Source organism: Aulostomus chinensis, chromosome 6, assembly GCF_037954235.1.
Source record: "Aulostomus chinensis isolate RoL2024-O1b breed Wild chromosome 6, RoL_Achi_v1.0, whole genome shotgun sequence".
Taxonomy (NCBI): Eukaryota; Metazoa; Chordata; class Actinopteri; order Syngnathiformes; family Aulostomidae; genus Aulostomus; species Aulostomus chinensis.
Window position 1 is genome coordinate 19,469,774 of NC_141325.1, and position 19,270 is coordinate 19,489,043.

The 19,270-nt window shown below is 44.3% G+C and overlaps 1 protein-coding gene and 1 pseudogene across 1 annotated transcript in view; both read left to right on the forward strand.

The window, feature by feature from the left end:
- The window catches only part of cacna1ba (calcium channel, voltage-dependent, N type, alpha 1B subunit, a), a 268,054-nt gene that overhangs the window by 14,360 nt on the left and 234,424 nt on the right, over positions 1–19,270 (forward strand). The window lies entirely within an intron of this gene.
- On the forward strand, positions 2,351–11,260 carry LOC147260394 (uncharacterized; annotated as a pseudogene).

A 19,270-nucleotide genomic window follows, 5' to 3' on the forward strand; every position in this document is an offset into this window, starting at 1 on the left:
GCCGGAAAAAAGAACAGCAGCATCTGAAAAGAGCACTTAAAACTTGTGGCTTCCCAGACTGGACCTTTGTAAAATCCTCTTCCAGGTCCAGAAAGGAGGAGAGCTCCAGGAGGAGGGAAGGTGAAGAAGGCAGGAGAAAAAACATAGTGATCCCCTATGTGGCAGGGGTTTCTGAGAAATTAAGGAGAATCTATAACAAGCACCGCATCCCTGTGTCTTTTAAACCAGACAACACTCTGAGACAAAGACTGGTTCACCCCAAAGATCCCACCCCTCACAGCCAGAAAAGCAATCTGGTATACGCTGTCAGATGCAGTGAGGCCTGCACGGATCTCTACATAGGGGAAACCAAACAGCCCCTCAACAAGCGCATGGCCCAACATAGAAGAGCCAACTCTGGAGGACAGGACTCAGCGGTTTTCCTCCACCTCAAGGAGGAAAGCCACTCCTTCCAGGACGACCATGTTCAAATCCTCGACAGAGAGGACAGATGGTTTGAAAGAGGAGTTAAAGAAGCCATCCGCGTCAGGATAGAGAAACCATCTTTGAACAGAGGAGGTGGACTGCGACATTTCCTCTCACCTATTTACAACCAAGTCCTTTCAAAGCTTCCCCAAAGAGTTCAGCTGAAAGACCCATGTGGAACGGCTGATGCCAGCACAGTCCATTAGCATCTGAGTGGTCGGTGAAACTCCCTAACGACCACCCCTGAAACTCCCTGACACCGCACAACGACTGTCGTTTGGGGAGGCCAGGTGAGTCTCGGGAGGGTCGTTTCCACCACAATAGCACTGACCACTCCCACATAGGTTTATAAGCTGGAGTTTCCACACTCTTCACTAGAACTGAAGAAGCCTCTCGGATGAGAGGTGAAACGTCTTCAAGATAAACTTACGTCCAGTTGACCAGATTTTACTTCGCTTCGATCTACGATGACCTGGATGAATGAGAACCTACACAGACATGTATGCTAAAGTTGAGCTGTCCGTTGACCCAATGGAGGCAAGTGAGAGTGAGGCGTCGCAGACGGACGCGGAGCCGCACCACCAAGCCTGGGCGGGGCAGGCTGCAGCCAACAGGCGCTGCCACCCCAAGAGAGATGGAGAGGGCAGAGGCAGGGGTCAGGAACACACGGGGAAGGGGGAGATAGTATGTGCCATTTGCATGCATCGGGTAGCATGAGGTGGTGTAATGTGCAGAAGCAGAAACGCCGTTTTCGTGTTTTTGTTACACGCTGACATACTTGCTTGGGTTGTGAGCTGTGTTTCGTTTGGTTGGCAGTGCTTCGTGTGTGCTTTTAGCTGAGTTTCTCTCCATCATTTTGGTATGCTACATGTCAGGATTGGAGCCTACTAGCGTGTTCAAAGATCGTCTGTAGTGCAGCACCTCACTCTGTCCCCCTGGTTGGGGTCGCTTGGGCTCAAAAGATGCGTATGTACAGTCCTTAACGTTACCTTTATGGATGGGGGATGATCGCATAGAAAATATTTTGGCTTTACAGCGCTCGCACACCTGTCCACTGATTGTCTCTGCTCTGGTCCACTGCAGTCATAGACTGTTCCTGCACTTCAGCAATGAAGCCTTGCTCAATCTCTCGCAGGTGCGCGCATAGACCAAACCAAGTGGAGCTTGGGGGAGGGGGGGGGGTTGTCCAGATGAAATTGTATTACAAAATAAATGGTACGGACTGATAATCGGTTCTCAAAGATCAAGCATCTTAATAACCTAGTACATACATTGATGTATTGAATTTTGACCAGAAAATGTCCCCAAATTATGGTAAAAGTGGGTGGACCCACCCACTTTTACCATAATAAGTGGGTGGGTCTGGACCCATAATGGTGGCGACGCCAATGGCAACACCACAGGCTTGACTGAATGTTTTCATTCTAGTCTGGACTGGGGCTTCACATGGCACAAGGTCAGTGTCAAATATGAAGAACTGGGTGGAACTGGCTGGAACAGACTTTCCCCCTAAACTAGTGCAGACTTATTCCATTTAGTTGAGCGAGCGGTAGCTAAGTGAATTTAGCTACGTGTTGTGTGTCTATCCGTTGTACAGATTTCAGTCTGGTGTATGACGGCTAGCGTCGATGATAGCTAAGTTAGCCAAGCCACGGCTTTCACAATGACTAAAACTGCAGTGTAAAGTTCAAGAAAATAATTGATTTACCAACAGTTCAAAGCACCTTTTAATGTAAAAAATATACTTTGTCTCACTGGGATCCAATTCAACACAACTATTGGCTTCGCCTTCTTCTTCTAACCGTCACATGCCAGACGTGACTGCAAATAGCGTGAGGGGAAGTGTGTGCACAACATATTCGTTTCAAATATTCAAACAAGAGGGATGCAAAGGACCAGCAGTGAAGTTAACACAACCATCACCCCAGATGAAATGTCGCAGCAGGAGCCTGAGGATTTTCAGATTCAACATGCTGATCATCAGGTAATGTAATGTTGTCTTTCTTCCATGATAATATTAGACAACTCCCTTATTATATTTTGGTCATATTTTAGTACAAAGCCTCCTTGTTTTCTGATCTGCTCCTTTTTGACTTGTTAATTTTTTTATTTTGACATTATACTGTTAGTGCAACACTTCCTGTTTATTTCAAATTAAAAGGAAATACAGACATAGTAGGAGATACAGATAACACTTGGGTCAAACAAGGCATAACTCTAATTGTACATATCATGTCTACAGGAAAGAGCTGTTGCATTAAGTGAGAATCTTAAAAGACGTGCAGCTGCATTTGCAATCAATATCCAGGAACAATGACACCTGTCCCAGGTATTGCACTACCAATATTCAGTGCCATTATTTTAATATTTTTTTTAAATTGTATGTAAATACCCCTTCCAATACACCAGATGAATCATTTTATTCTTCAATATTAATAAAAATCAATAGTAAATTTAAATAAAATCAAACAAATCTGCTCATGTAATGTACGCTTTCTAGTAAGTATGAAAACTGACAATTCCATTTATATTTATGGATCATTTTACAATCAATCCCATTGTCAGAGCAACAAAAGTCCCATCTTTTGTGACAGGAATACATACAAAAAAAATTAAGATTCCTTACCATCTATTTCTTTTCGCAATCAATGGTCATGTCGGTGGGCTGAAAGGGTCTGGCAAAAGAAATTGCATGTTATCCTAAAAATACATAAACTCGATAAACTTGCTGTGATAAGACAGTGACTATTTTGGTATAAAATCTTGATTTTTTTGGAGTCTTGATAAGACATACCGTATATCAGGTCTAGGTTATGGACAAAAAGGATGTGTCTTATACTTTTTTTGCTTTTTAAATGTTTCAGAGGAGCGTCAGCAGTGTCTCTGGAATCCAACAGTATCAAGCTGCTCTTCTTAATACCTTGAGGGGCACAATGAGGAGGGTCTTCGAAAGACACTTAGATAGTATGGAGCAGCTCCAAGAGGAGGCATTGGCAACATTGGACAATATTCGGGATAATTTCTCCATAACGGCCACTACATACTAGCTGGACAGCACGATTCAAAAGCTTTTCAACCCAGTTCAACGAGAGGAGATAGTGATTTCTCATAGAGTTTGTAGAGTTAAGAAAGGACAATCAAGGGTTCTTGCAATCGAAAACATTTTTTTTTACTATATACCCCTGATTAAGAGTCTTGAACAGTTGATGTCAAACTCCAGAATTTTTGATATGATCAACACCACACCACAGAGCTGCCCCAAAGTTGGGTTTTGATATGACTTTATTGATGGGAGCCTTTTCAAATCCCACCCATTTTTTCAGTACAACCTTCAGCTTTGCAGGTGATTTTGTATACTGATGAAATACAGATATGCAGTCCCCTGGGGTTACATGCTTCTGTCAATAAGTATCTGATGGTATATTATACTTTGGAAACATAGACACCAAGTTTAGGTCAAAACTTGCTGCAATCAGACTGTTTGCTTTATCAAAAGTTAATGATATTGACGAGTGTTGTAGAGATCTGGGTAATCTTAGGGGAGTCGACGTGCAGGAAAAAGATGAACCCCAGATGAAGACATTACCTCAGCAGTAGTTTTATTACAAGCAGTTGTTGTGTTGAATAAAACAATGGGCTGACCTCAGGCCTCAGGAGGGAAGAAAATTAAACTAAAACACACACCCACAAGAAAGAAAAACATTGGTGCTAATGAAAAAAAATACAGCGGTGCCACAAAACCTGCAACACACTGCAGACATACATACAGATGTGGTAATATCTTCCAAACACAAACGCGAGACCCAAACAGAACATCCAACAACAGAGAAAAGGCCCCAAAACTAACAGGCCATCACAAAACGAAAGTGCTCTCCCCCAACAGCCACACACGGCAAAGAAACACAAGAAACACACTAAAAACATACCCCCCACCCACCAAATAAATAAATAAATAAGCTGATGACAAAAACACAGTGAAAGGAGAAAAATTAACACCCCCTCCCAAAAAAAAACAAACCCCCCCCCCCTCATAAATCAAGCTCCTGGGTGAAACAAGGGTGAGACCAATGCGCAGAGCCTCACCGAGTTCACTCTAGGTGTGCGCTGTGGTCTGAGAAAATATCAGGAGGGGCAAGGAGGAGACAAAGAAGCATGAGGGACAGGGAAGGAACCAGAGGCCTCCCCATCCTCTTCGACCACCCCAAAAGGTGATAAATCCTGGCCTGCAGGTTGCACTCGCTCCCCACTCTCCACAGCAGGGGGGGGGGGGGGGGGGGGGTAGGACCCTCCGGTAAAAAGAAAGTCAAAACTATAGTCCTCTGGCCCACTGTCATCCCCATCAGTCACCTCCTCTTGGGCAGCATTCAAAGGAGGGGCAAGCAGACACCCTTCAGACTGCGCGCCCCCATCCCAGGTGAAAAACGTAAGCATGTTGGCAACATGATGCACCCGGCATCAGAACCATCAGAGATCTGTGTCAACCATCCGGTAAAAAGAAAGTCAAAACTATAGTCCTCTGCCCCACTGTCATCCCCATCAGTCACCTCCTCTTGGGCAGCATTCAAAGGAGGGGCAAGCAGACACCCTTCAGACTGCGCGTCCCCATCCCAGGTGAAAAACGTAAGCATGTTGGCAACATGATGCACCTGGCATCAGAACCATCAGAGATCTGTGTCAACCTGTAGTTCAGTTCTGACATCACTCACTTAACCTTGTAAGGACCTTTGAATAAGGGGGCCAACTTAGTGGCAAACCCCGCAGACGCATCCGAGTGCGGGTGAGTCCTCAGCTGCACCAAGTCACCAACCCCGAAAACAACCTGTCTCTGTTTCATGTCATAGTGACATTTAAGCGTATCATGACTGGCTGTTGTACGCATCCTGCAGAGCCACAGACATCTCCGATGTACACCTCTACATTCTCTGGAGGAAGCTTCTGCTCAGGTTGCTACCACAAGTCCAGTGGTATGGCAAGATCCCTGCCTAAAGGAGGAAGGCCGGCGAATCACCAGTGTTCTGATGGGGGGGCTGTTCTCAGCAAAAAACTGATAAGCGTGAGATAACGATTCCACTCCCCATGTTTGGAGCAATTTTGATTTTGCGATTCACTGGCTCAGTAAGGTTAGATTGCGGGTGATAGGCTGTAGTCAGCCTATGGACAGTACCCAACATTGAGACGACAGACTCAAACATATTGTTGACAAACTGGACGCCCCTATCTGACACCAGATGCTTTGGTGATCCATGTCTGGCAAAGACTTTAGACAGGAGCTTTTCAGCAGCGACCCGTGCCGTTGCCTCGCCTAATGGGCATATCTCAACCCACATAGTGAAATAGTCTGTGAAGACCAGAATGTACTCATTACCACCAGATGATCTCGGCAGTGGCCCCACAAATTTAACACTAGCAAACTCCCAAGGGAAAGAAGCCACAACCGGCTGAAGGAGTCCACCTAGTTTATGATTTGTTGGCAAACTGAACTGGCAGGTAGAACAAGACAGCACGTATCGTTTGACATCACCCCTCATGCCCTACACTCGCTTCTGGAGTCGCCCCTGGGTCTTCGCAATCTCTATGTGGCCTGCCATCGGGTGGTCATGAAAATACTCCATCGGTGTGTTTCTGAGGAAAGTGGTTACATAAAAAGGGAGGTCAACATGACCCCCTCCTGTCCTTGAAGTAAACCAGACGGTCATGACGACAAATCAACACAGGAGTCACTCTCCAGCTCAGAGCGCAGAGAAATCATGGATGCATCAGCATCTTGTAGCGTACGCAACTGCCCTTTGTCAGTCAGCACCAGCAGGGCTGAGTCCTAAGGTTCAGAGATCCCACTGTCGCATGGTTGGGAAGCATGTCAACCACCTTGCTGGGTGAAACCGGATTGCGTGACAGAGCATTGGGGACAGAATTCACTGCACCCAGCTTGTGGGCTACCTCAAAATCAAAGTCCTGAAATCTAAGGCACCACCTTGCCAACCGAGCAGACAGAGTAGGGCGGGACATCAGCCAATGCAGACTGTTATGGTCTGTCACCACTGAAATGTGGGTCCCCTCGATATATGGCCGGAAGTGCTCCAGGGCCCATATCACACTAAAGCATTCTTTTTCCGAAGTGGAATATGGACGTTCAGATTTAGACAGGGTGCGGCTCGCATAAGCCACTGCTCTCTCACACCCCCTCTCATCCATCTGGATCAAAGCTGCACCTAGACCCACATCAAATGCATCGCTATGTACAGCGAATGGCTCCTCAAAATCCGGGAGAACCAAGACTGGCACAGTATACAGTCTTGACCTCAGATCATCAAACGCCTGCTGGCAATCCACAGTCCACACAAATGCAGCCCCATCTCATCAGCGCAATGAGCAGCTCTGCCACAGCATAGGCCTGGATGAATCTGCAGTAATAGCTTGTCATCCTAAGGAATTGCTTGACCTGTTTGACACTCCAATGCCTGGTGAAGTATTTCATAGCCGAGACCTTTTCCTCATCTGGGCTCAAGCCTTCCCGAGTGACAATGTAGCTGAGATACTGGAGGGAGGACTTACAAAAATGGCACTTTGAGAATTTCAAGGACTACCCAGTGTCTGTCAGGTGGGTGAAAACCTCAGTGAGGTCATCCAGGTGCTGAGAGAAGGTCAGGGAGGCGATGACAATATCATCTAGGTACACCAAGCAACACTTTTAGGTCAGACCAGCCAGGACCGAATTAATTAATTTCTGGAATGTTGCTGGCGCATTTGACCGACTGAATGGCATCACCCTGAATTGGTATAACCCCATGCGGCCATCTTAGGGCGGGAATCTGGTGCCACAGACACTTGCCAGTAGACCTTGAGCGAGGTCAAGTGTCGACATGTACCTGCCCTGTGCAAGGAAGTCGAGTGACTCATCCACCCGCAGTAGGGGGTATGAATCCTTGACTGTCACCTTGTTTACAGTACCTTCCTGTAGTCCACACAAAAACGTGGTTCAGCAGACTTAGAATCCTTCCCATCAACAGTGATGATGGGAGAAGCCCACGGCCCACTAGTGAGCCCGATAGTGCCATCTTCAAGCATCTTGGAAACCTGTTACCCAATTGTCTTTCTCTTCCGTGAGAATGTGTGATAGGGTGGCAGACACACCGGCTTTGCAGTGCCCATTTCTATCGAATGCTCAACAAGAGAGGTGCGGCCAAGCCTGCCCTCAAGAAGATGATAGAATTCTACCAAAGTATGCACGAGTTCCTTCTTTCCACTCTCAGGAAGTACTGCATCGTTCACTTTATCGAGAATACCCATTTTCATCTTGTCACGGCTCAAGAATGCAATATGGCTATCTAAGTCCTTCTGCTCCTCATCAGACAGCACTGGAGCGGACATGCTGTTCTCCCCAAGCCATATTCTCCCTGCCACAGGGTGCATATGTACATCAGCTGGAATCATAAAGTCAGTCCCAAAAAGGATAGGGCAAGAGAGTTCTGGGATAACTGCTAGGCGGTGACTGAACAGTCATCCGAGCAGTTGGGTTTGAAGCCAGACCAGGCCAGATGACAAGCAACACCCTGCAACAGCAAGCTCCATAGAGCTAAAGTCCCATGGATCAATCCTATCCTCCGATATTCCACACTCCCTCAGAGTTGAGGGGTGCATGGCTGAAATATTAACTCCTGAATCCACGACTGCCATGAAAGATCCACCAAAATCTCAGTTTCCATAGCCTGACCCAGGTGAGAGGCTGTTGTACAAGGTTGACGGTGGGGCCACTGCTGGGGGAACCACTGCTGCTTGAATTAAACCTCATGGAATCGTTACAACCACCTTTCTCTCAGATTTCTCTCAGAGGACACTGGGCCCAAGGCTGAGTGCAACTCATGAGCGTTGAGCAAGAGGTCAGAAATCCACCCTAGAGAAGAGCCATATAAGGCATATCTTTACTGGTCTGACAGGTGCCGACAAACAATTTCAATCTGTTCGGACACAGGGCTTATTCAAATGCTTGAATTCCCCCATTAGGTGTGTGAAAAAGGTTGAAAGTGGCTCATCCAGTCCCTAAACCGTATCCAAAATACCTCTCCATTGATGCATGGAATGACAGCCGATACTGCGAGGCCCCAGCCTGAGGCAGGGGGAAGATCTGGGGAAGGGATTCAGCAAGCTGCTCAGCAATTCAAATGTCTGAGTTAGCGCAGACTGAACTTGAGGTACCTGAAGCTGTAACAGTCTAACCTGAGTAGCAAGGTTCTGAACATCAGCAGACAATGCACCACAAAGATCCCCAAGATCGCCACGGGATCCCCAAAATTCCAGTCATACCCCGGTAAACCCCCTCCACACATCTTTACTGACCAACAGTAAGCAAAGAGTAAAAAAAAAAAAAACAAGAAAAGAAATAGAAAAAATAAATTCAACAGTAAATTTCAAAGGTTAATTCGAAAATTCTGAATGAACACGAATGAGAACAACACAGCAAAAGCATGAATTTACAGATAACTCTCCTTAAACTTGACCTCTTGAATCAAATCTTTTCAAACCCACACAACTCACATATTCCAATAAAGTCCTGTGAAGCCATAGCTGTGAAAAAGTTGTCTTGCTTTCCCGCTGTGATTGCCAGCAATGTACGTTGAACACCAGACCCATTAGCTACAGCCAGTCCTCTTCCTTCTTCAAAGCGGCGGCACTTGGTGCATAACGAAAGCATCAGTCCTTCCATGCACTCACCGCAGCAGAGTTGGTTGAGAGTCCGGGTCCAAAACGACTCTGCCACCGTAATCCCTGTCAGATGGCCAGTCTGTAGACAACCGCGGTGTGGCCCTCTAGCTCCTCCTGCTAGTGGTGAAAGACGATGTAGCCCTAGCTGTCTATGTCCACCAAAGCTCTGACACCGGCAGAAGAGAGTGGACCCTGGCTATTGTCTTGAGCTCACTCCCGCTGGAATAACGTCAGGCCTCACTGGGAAAGCAGGCATAGCTGAAATCCGAGGCGTTCATGACATGGTTCGGGCGCCATTTGTAGAGATCGGCATAATCGTCAGGAAGTTGACGTGCAGGAAAAAGATGAACACCAGACGAAGACATTACTGTACCTCTGCAGTCAGAGCTGCCAAGTTCCAGAAAATCCCAAGAGTGAGACCTCTGGTCAGTGTGCCCTTTTTAACGCCAATTTAAACAGATTTTGTGGAATATAAGCAAATCAACTTTGGCAATTGAGCGTGTGAATTGGCAAGTGTGGCGTGAAAAGAGGCTTAATTGCGTGACTCTCACTCTCAAAGCGTGAGACTTGGCAGCTCTGGTGGTAGTTTTTTTATGAGCAGTTGTGTTAAACTCGGTCACGGCTTCACCACCAAGGAGAGTTACATATAACATAAAGCACAGATGGGCATCATTCATGTCCACTCCCAAAGTAGAGTGTATCTGGACTCCCACGCTCACCAGCAAATATGACGTCACATGAAAAAGCACAGGTGAGCGGCAATCATTACAGTGTGGTGATGAAGACTTACAGTTGCTGTATAATGGGATCAAAATCCAAACACAGAATGGTGAAACAGATTTATTTGAAGCTGTTGTTTCAGTATGTGGTGACACACTTGCACAACATGAATATACATATATATATGTATATATGTATGTATATATGTATATATATGTATATATGTATACATATATGTGTATATATGTATACATATGTGTATATATATGTATATATATGTATATGTATATATGTATATATATATGTATATATGTATGTATGTATATATGTATATGTATATATATGTATATGAATATATATGTATATGTATATATATGTATATGTATGTATATATATATATTGAACTTTCATTTAAAATAAAAAGGAGATAATGATTGTCATCGAGAGTCTTTAATTAAAGAGTTCAATAAACAGAAAGTATGTACACACACACACACACACACACACACACACACACACACACACACATCATTCATGTCCACTCCCAAAGTAGAGTGTATCTCGACTCCCACGCTCACCAGCAAATATGACGTCACATGCGTCACACACACACACATATATATGTGTGTATATATATATACTGTATATATATATATGTGTGTGTGTGTGTGTGTGTGTGTGTGTACATACTTTCTGTTTATTGAACTCTTTAATTAAAGACTCTCGATGACAATCATTATCTCCTTTTTATTTTAAATGAAAGTTCAATTTTTGGGTAGCAACAAAATTGGCCACTGGAGGGAGCCAATCAACCAATACATCTTTATTTGAATGTTTGTAAAAATGTATGTGAGACTTCGTCAAGCCCCCCACATTGAGAATGCATCGCACACCACAACAACAGCCAGGAGGCTCCAGGAAAAATATTTCCTGGGGCACCAAATTGCTGAGGGCCGCCACTGGGTTTTGCCTACAGTAAATGTAGGCGCTGTGAATGTACCTTTGAGGAAATGCAAAGGAATTTTGACGAACACAGTTTTACCAAAAAGACAGTGGAAAAACACAGACAGTGCATTGAAATCAAAAGGGCTAGCACAAATTACTTGAAATCAGCCCTCAAAACCAGCTATGGGATAAACAGGAGAAGCAAGCTGGTTGATTTTCTAGCCTTTGAGCTTATTCAGCAAACTCCACAGGACATAATGCTCATCATTCTTGAGGGTGTTGCACCCATGGAAATAAAGTGTTAAAATACCTTGTTTTCTCTGGACATGTTGAGTTAGAAATGTTCAATTCAGCTTTGCAGAGTTTTCCTTTTTCATCAATAGATGTGCGTGACAAACTGTCCTATCAGTGTCAGTACCTTGGCATCTAATGATAAACTTAAAACAGTCCTCTGGGCAAATGCTGATATTGCTGAAGATCATGCCTTTTCTGTTGAACAGTATAGAGAAAAATGAATATGTTCAGTTTGTTTTGGACTTGATTGAGTTTGTTCAGCTACTTTTTGCCCCTGTTAAATCGGTGCAAAGTGTATTGAGTCTGACACAAATAATAACTATAATAATGTAATGATGTAATTCCTATGCAACATTACATGCTGCATCTCCCTGCTCAAATTCTTCCTCTGGGTCCTTTGATAAGTCAAGTCAATTTTATTTATATAGTGCCAAATCACAACAAAACTATCTCATGACACTTTTCAGGTAGAGCAGGTCTAGTACCACACTCCTTCAATGAATTTACACCCAACAATTCTCCATGAGCAAGCACATCCTGCAACAGCAGCAACGAAAACCTTCCTTTTAACAGGCAGGAACGTCGAGCAGACCAAAGCTCAATGGGGACGGCCTTCTGCTTTGACCGGTTGGGGGGAAAGAGAGCAGGAGAGCGGAGCAGAGACAAAGACAGATAATGGAGGAAGACAGATACGCAGAAGAAAAGAGTGGGACAGAGATAAAGAGAGAGAGAAAGGGAAGAGACTGATGGACAGACAGGGATGTGAGCAGGTGGAGCTACGGGTGGCAGCTTGAGCCTCCTCAGGTCTGCAGCCTCCTCCCAGCAGCACCCGGGATCTGGGATGAGGGGAGCCCGAAAGCTCCGGAGAAGAAGACGAGTTAGTAATACATATGAGTATGATTTATATATGACACATATAGGAGGACAGAGGGAAGAGAGGAGGAGAGAGAAGCCCAGTGCACCATGGGAGATCCCCCAGCAGCCTAAACCAATAGCAACACATCTAAGGGCTAGCCTAAGCAGCCCTAACTATAAGCCTGATCAAAAAGGAAGGTCTTTAGTCTGCTCTTAAAGGTTGACAGGGTGTCTGCATCCCGGACCGAAACTGGGAGACGGTTCCACAGGAGGGGAGCCTGATAGCTGAAGGCTCTGGCTCCCATTCTACTTTTAGAACCTTTAGGAGCCACAAGTAACCCTGCATCCTGGGAGCGAAGGGTTCTGGCTGGGTAATCGGGGACTATGAGCTCTATCAGGTATGAAGGAGTCTGACTGTTGCGGACTTTGTTTGTTAGAAGGAGAATTTTGAATTCTATTCTAAATTTGACAGGGAGCCAATGCAGAGAAGCCAGTACAGGAGAGACATGGTCTCTTCTACTAGTTCTCGTCAAGATGCGGGCAGCAGCATTTTGGACCAGCTGGAGAGTCTTGAGGGACCTACTGGTGCAGCCTGATAGGAGGGAATTGCAGTAATCCAGCCTGGAAGTGACAAAGGCATGGACTAGTTTTTCTGCATCTTTTTGAGACAGTATGTGTCTGATCTTAGCAATGTTTTGTCAATGAAAGAAAGCTGTCCTAGAAATTTGCTTAATGTGGGAATTAAGACACGTGCATGAGATCTGAGTCAAAGCACTGTTTTTTTCAAGCAGTGGTCATATAAGTTGAACTTTAAAATGTCTGTAAGTCCCTTGTGAACCATAATCAGCTCTTTGAATTTTGTCATGAAATGGGCACTGAGCATCCCATTTTTGCACATGAGAAGGAATTGGGTCCTGTTTCAGAGGTGACAAATACCGAGTATATCACAGCAAATATTAGAGACTTTTTGAGAATTGATGGCATACGTCATGCAGTCATAGTAAAGTGGCTGATTCTTAATGGTAACAAGTACATCTCTGAAGGGTCTTTGATAATCACCTATGTAAATGAGACAGTACCTGTCTTTGGACTTATAAAAAACATTTATGTGATAGACAGTTTGTTGTATTGTTTTGAATATCAGCTTCATGAAACTCTGAGTTTGAATAGAGCTCTTTTATAGCATATGAAGTTGCTGTACCTAATCTTGCCCAGGCTACAGAGTTAATAGATGCTGAAGAGCTAGTTGATCATACATAATATTATCCAGTCAGTTTCAAATTGGTGTGTATGTTTTGACAAAATATAAACTTGATGATGTCATTGCACTTAAAACTGGATAATAATAACGACTGGATAAGATGTGGAAGGTGGGAATGGTGATTTGAAAGCGTTGATGTGGTTGTGGTGTGTATAGTTGTGAAAGTGTTACTGCTTGTAAACATTTGCAAGTAAATGTATTGATGTTGACGGTTCACCAGTACTCGGAATAAATGAAATAACGTGACTTAACAAATCCCAAGTGTGATAAGTGTTTGTTACCTGGCAGTCAACAGTCTTAAAAAAACACAGGGTGGCCAAAAATACTATTTCTGACAGTAAATTGGCTCGACGTACATGTAAAGTAACTAACTTTAAGATTTACTAACGAAGTAAGAAAAAAAGAGTACAAATATTCTTAAAACAATCTTAATAATCTTACACAATCTGGTTTTACATAGTATATTATTCTCAAAACAAGCTCAATAGACTTTTAGGCTGGATATAAGAATGCAAGTCCTGGCTAGATCAGGAGTTTTTGCATTGTATGCTTCTCAGAGCTTGAGATAAGGACTTCTCCTCTTTGTTTGCAATCTTTGTTTCCAATTTGTGTTTCCACTCTTTGAGTCCCGTTTTCTGCTTCGTCTTTGTTGAATTTTGCAGCTTTTTCTCCCTCCCCTGACTCATCATTTTCATCTTCTTCATCCTCTTCTTCTGGTCTCCTTTCACACATTCTTCGAACATTTAGTAACACTTCCTTTAACAATTTCATTTCCTACATTCTGGGGTGGGTATTATATTACAAGTGACCCCCCAATAACCTCTATCTGCATCAGCTGCATAAAGGGGTTGTGGGGGTTGTAATCTCCCCCTTGGTGTCTTTTCCCAGTTCTTTTATTTTCAGGATCTTGGCCAGAGCTTGCTCCTTCAGCTGGGGTGGCTAAATTTGGATAAAGATTATTAGATGAGACAGATGGTGCACTTGCCAATGTGGTGAGATGTGTGTAAGGAGGTGGTGTCTCACCAGTAACTGCGCTGGTGGCTTCACCTGTTTCTGTCTTTTTTGTCTCCCGTCTGTACCACACTGTAGTTACTAATGAAGTGGGGAAACAATTGCTGAAATGAAGATGGGTTAGTTTGATCTGATCCTCTACTTTTTCTTTTTCTTTTTGTTTCATTCCCTCTGACAGGCATCCCCCTTGTTAAATTACTTTGTTCAGTTTTGCAGACTTGTTAAGGAGTGTTTTCAAGTAATATTTTGTCTGATCTGTGGTGGGAGGGAGCCCCGTGGGATTGCCAAAAATCCCATCTTTGGTCATAGTTTGGCACCATTTTTCAAAAATGTCCAATTCTCTTTTAACTGTTTTTGAGGGGAAGGCCTGTCTTAATCTTGCTTCCCCTGCAAACAGTAAATACTACATTAAAAATGTGGCAAAGGATGACAGGAGCTCTTCCTGTTTATTGTAATCATGAGAATAAAAGCAGAATTATCCAACAGCTTCAACAAAACAAAAAGGAAGAGTGAAAAGGAATGAGGTAACGAAATGTGACTACAGACTATTATAATAGTAACCTGTTAGGTACCAGCTCGAGACAGAGGGTGGCATTTTGCACACCAAGAGCCAATGGGAAAGCCTATCCTGACATCAGAGGGTTGGGGATCGACTTTTGCTATCTGCATTTAATGAAAACACATGTGGTGTTTGGTTCATTGCTAGGCGGCATGGTGGCGCAGTGGTTAGCACTGCCGCCTCACAGCAAGAAGTTTTTGGATTCGGGTACAGGATCTTTCTGTGTGGAGTTTGCATGTTCTCCCCTTGCCTGTGTGGGTTCTCTCCTAGTACTCCGGCTTCTACTGTGGCTTCTTTCCACCATCCAAAGACATGCAACTGGGGACTAGGCTAATTGGATACTTTAATTTGACTGTAGGTATGACTGTGAGTGTGAATGGTTTTCTGTCTCTATGTGTTGGCCCTGCGATGGACTGGCGACCTGGCCAGGGTGTACCCCGCCTCTTGCCCATAACCGCTGGGATAGGCTCCAACCCCCTTAACAGGAATAAGCAGAAGAAAATGGATGAGTGGATGGATGGATGGTTCATTGCTGATAAAAGACATTACAACAAAGAATTAGAATCCAAAATCCTTCATTCCCTTGTGGGAAATTGTTGGATTGCAGTGCTCCATTTAACAGTAAAGATAAATAAGGAAGAAGTAACCCATTGAAGATACAGATAAAATAAGCTACCAATAGAAATGAAACACAGTCTCAAAAATAGAAATAAAAACAATATATAATAAAGAAAAAATAGAAAATCAAGAAGATAAGGAGGTATCTTTGAAAATAGTTATATTTTAACACTAGTGAATAGGATATTTGTTTTATTGCACAATTTTAATAAGAGAAACAACTCCATAAGATGGGCTGCATCTAAGAGGGAGGAGTTAAACAGTTTTATAGCCACCAGCAGGAAGGATTTCCTGTGGCGCTCAGTCGTGCAAAGTGGAGGTATGAGTCTCTGGCTGAAAGAACATTTCTTGTGATAGAGAGGGTGTGAAGTGTTGTCCAAAATGGTCCTAATCTTGGACAACATTCTCCTCTCTGACACTGCTGTCAGAGAGTCCAGCTCCCTTCCCACAACATGGCTGGCTTTGCGGATAAGTTCATTAAGGCTGTCGTTGTCCTTCACATGTAGTCTGCTGCCCCAGCACACAACAGCATAAAGGATGGCGCTGGCCACCACAGACTATCTGCAGCATTGTCCAACAGATGTTGAAGGACCTTAGCCGCCTCAGAAAATAGAGGCGACTTTGGCCCTTCTTATAGAGGGTGTTTGTGTTTTTAGTCCAGTCCAGTTTATTGTCCAAGTAAACCCCCAAGTACTTGTAGTCCTCCACCATATCCACATTGGTCCCATGGATGGAAACGGGGGACACTGGAGCCCGAGTTCTCCTCATATCCACCACCAGCTCCTTGGTCTTTGTCACATTGAGCTGCAGATGGTTCTGCTCGCACCAAGTGACTAAGTTGTCCACCACAGCCCTGTACTCAGTCTCTTCACCCTTGTTGATACATTCAGCTACTGCAGAGTCATCAGGAAATTTCTGAAGGTGACAGGTCTCGGTGCAGTGGCTGAAGACTGTGGTGTACAAGGTGAAGAGGAAGGGAGAGAGGACGGTCCTCTGGGGAGTCCCAGTGTTGCAGATTAGCCTGTCTGACCTACAGGCGCATATACTATGCAAGTAATCCACAATCCAGGACACAAGGGGGGTATCCATGTGCATCACGGTCAGTTTCTCATCCAGTAAAGTGGGCCTGATGATGTTGAAAGTGAAGAAATCAAAAAACATGATCCTCACAGTGCTCGCAGGCTTGTCCAGGTGAGCATAGACACGGTCAACCAGATAGATGATGGCGTCCTCAACTACGAGTCTGGGCTGGTAGGCAAACTGTAGGGAGTTCAATCGCTGTCTGACCACGGGCTAGAGCTGATCTAGGATGAGTCTCTTCAGGGTTTTCATGATGTCTTCCACAGCACAGGGACCCTCTGAAGACTCAGACTCAGACTGAAGGAATGGTGAAGCACTCCACATAGCTGGGAGGCACTGGCTTTGAGAACCCTTGGACCACCCCATCTGGACTTGCAGACTTGCCTCAGTGGAGTTTCTTCAACTGTCTTCTTACATGATCAGATGTGATGTTCATTGAGGAGGTGACAGGTTTGGGGATGGGTGGAGGTGTGATGTTGGAGAGAGCAGTCAGCAGGGAGGAGGTTAGAAGGGGGGGGTCATCACAGGCAGATGAGAGTCTGAGAGTGGAGTGGGTTTTTGATGCAGGCCAGCCGTAGAAGAGTCTGTGGGGAGGTTAAATCTGTTGAAAAAATGATTCAGTTCGTTCGCCCAGTCCACACTGCCTTCAAATCCTCGGTTGATTGGTCTGAAACCAGTGATGGTCCTCATGCCACTCCAGACTTCTTTCATGTTGTTCTGCTGTAGTTTCCACTCCAGCTTCTTCCTATACCTCTCTGTGGCTTCCTTGATCTCTGTTTTCAGGTCCTTCTGTATTGTTCACACCTCCTCTCTGTTGCCAGCTCTGAAAGCCCTCTTCTTTTTCTTGTGTCTTTTATGTCCTTTGTTTCCCACGGCTTGTTGTTCGGGTAGCAAAGCAGTCTCCAGCAGGACGATGGTGTCAACACAGAAGTTGATGTAGTGTGTGATACACTCTGTGAGCCCATCAGTGTCCTCTCCATGCAGCTCACAGAGTGTCTGCCAGTCCGCCACCTCAAAGCAGCTCTGCAGTGCCTGGTTAGCCTCATCGGACCATCTCCTTATGGTCCTCGTGGTCACAGGCTGCTTCTTCACCAAGGGCACATAACAGGGTCTGAGGTGAATCAAGTTGTGATCTGACCTTCCAAGTGGGGGGAGGGGAAAGGAGGCGTATGCATCCTTACTGTTTGCATAGAACAGGTGGCTGGTCCTCGCCTCTCTGGTGGGGCAGCTCACAAACTGTGTAAATGTGGGGAGTACTGTGTCCATGGTAATATGGTTTAAGTCACAATGAATGCTCTTGGGTGTTTAGTCTGTATCCGGGCTATTGCAGAGTGAATGATGTCGGTCGCCAATGTTGGGTTGGCCGAGGGGGGAACAAAAACTGCCACAATTATGACGTGCGATAACTCCCTGGGTGGATAATACGTACCAGCTGAACCAGCATACAAACCTGTCAAATTGTCTTCTTAACTTCACTTCACAATGCTGAAACCTGCAAAACAGCACAAACTTGAGGATACAGCAGTACATCCTGTTGACTAGAGTGAAGCTAACACTAATACTGAACATGCTGCTAACATTAAAAGCGTGTCACCTGCAGAGATGGCAAAAGTACCCCAATTCTTTACTTGAGTGGAAGTAAAAGTACCTGTGTAAAAAATGACTTTGGAAAACATGAAAGTACTGATCCACATATCTACCCAAGTAAAAGTAAAAAGTACTGACCCTGAAATGTACTTAAAAGTATTATGAAAAGTAAAAAGTATTTCTATTGCAAGCTTCACTGCAAAGCTAGAAACCATTTCATCAATGTTGTATGAACATTGACTTATGGACAGTAGATGGACCTGGATTCTAAACTGTAGTGTCACAAATCATGCTCATAGACCTAACTCTTAATCAACTTTTTTTTAATAGTACATCAATGCAACACTGTACATGTTCATAATTAACAAAAACATCAAAGCAATTGTTTTTAATTCAAACAGCTTTCTTTTTTAACATAAAACGCAATAATTTACTGTGTAATTAAACAGCTTTCTTTTTACATAAAATAATTTACTATTTTTAATTCAAAGAGCTCTCTTTTAACATAAAATGAAATAATTTACTGTTTTTAATTCAAAGAGCTCTCTTTTAATACACAATGAACTTGTTTTTTTTAAACACATATTCTTAACCTGGGTTACACAAGACACACTCTAGAGCCCCCTCTCTATCTCTCTACATCACTCCACCCCTCTATGTGAGTCTAATGTAAAGGCAAACACATCTAACAACATTGTTTGTTCAGCTTCAAGAGAAGCAGGTTTTCAGAGTTCTTGGAACATAGCCTAGCCCTCTTGGGTCTAAAAATCATTCCTGCTGTGCTAAAAAGCCTCTCACAGGCAGCTGAGGCAGGTAGTGGTGTGTTTAGCTTAAGAGACAGATGGCACACAGATGGAAACATTTTCAGTATGTCCATGGTATCAGTTGAACTGGTCAGGTAGGACTCTAGTTGCTTGGCGTTACCGTCCCGTTGATCCATCTGCTTCATTGTCGAAAAGAAATCCTCCTCTGATGATGACAATTTTTTTTCCTGACTGCACTGCACTCTGCTCCTTCAGGTGGGATTTAATGTAGTCGAGGCCTATGGGGGATACAAAACCAAATGAACAGAATTAGCATTAAAGAGAAGGGGGTGGAGAGGGACATGAGGAACCTGGCGCATGGGAAGGCGAGGAAACAAGGAAGTAAAGGATGGAGGAGAAGGCATGAAAGCT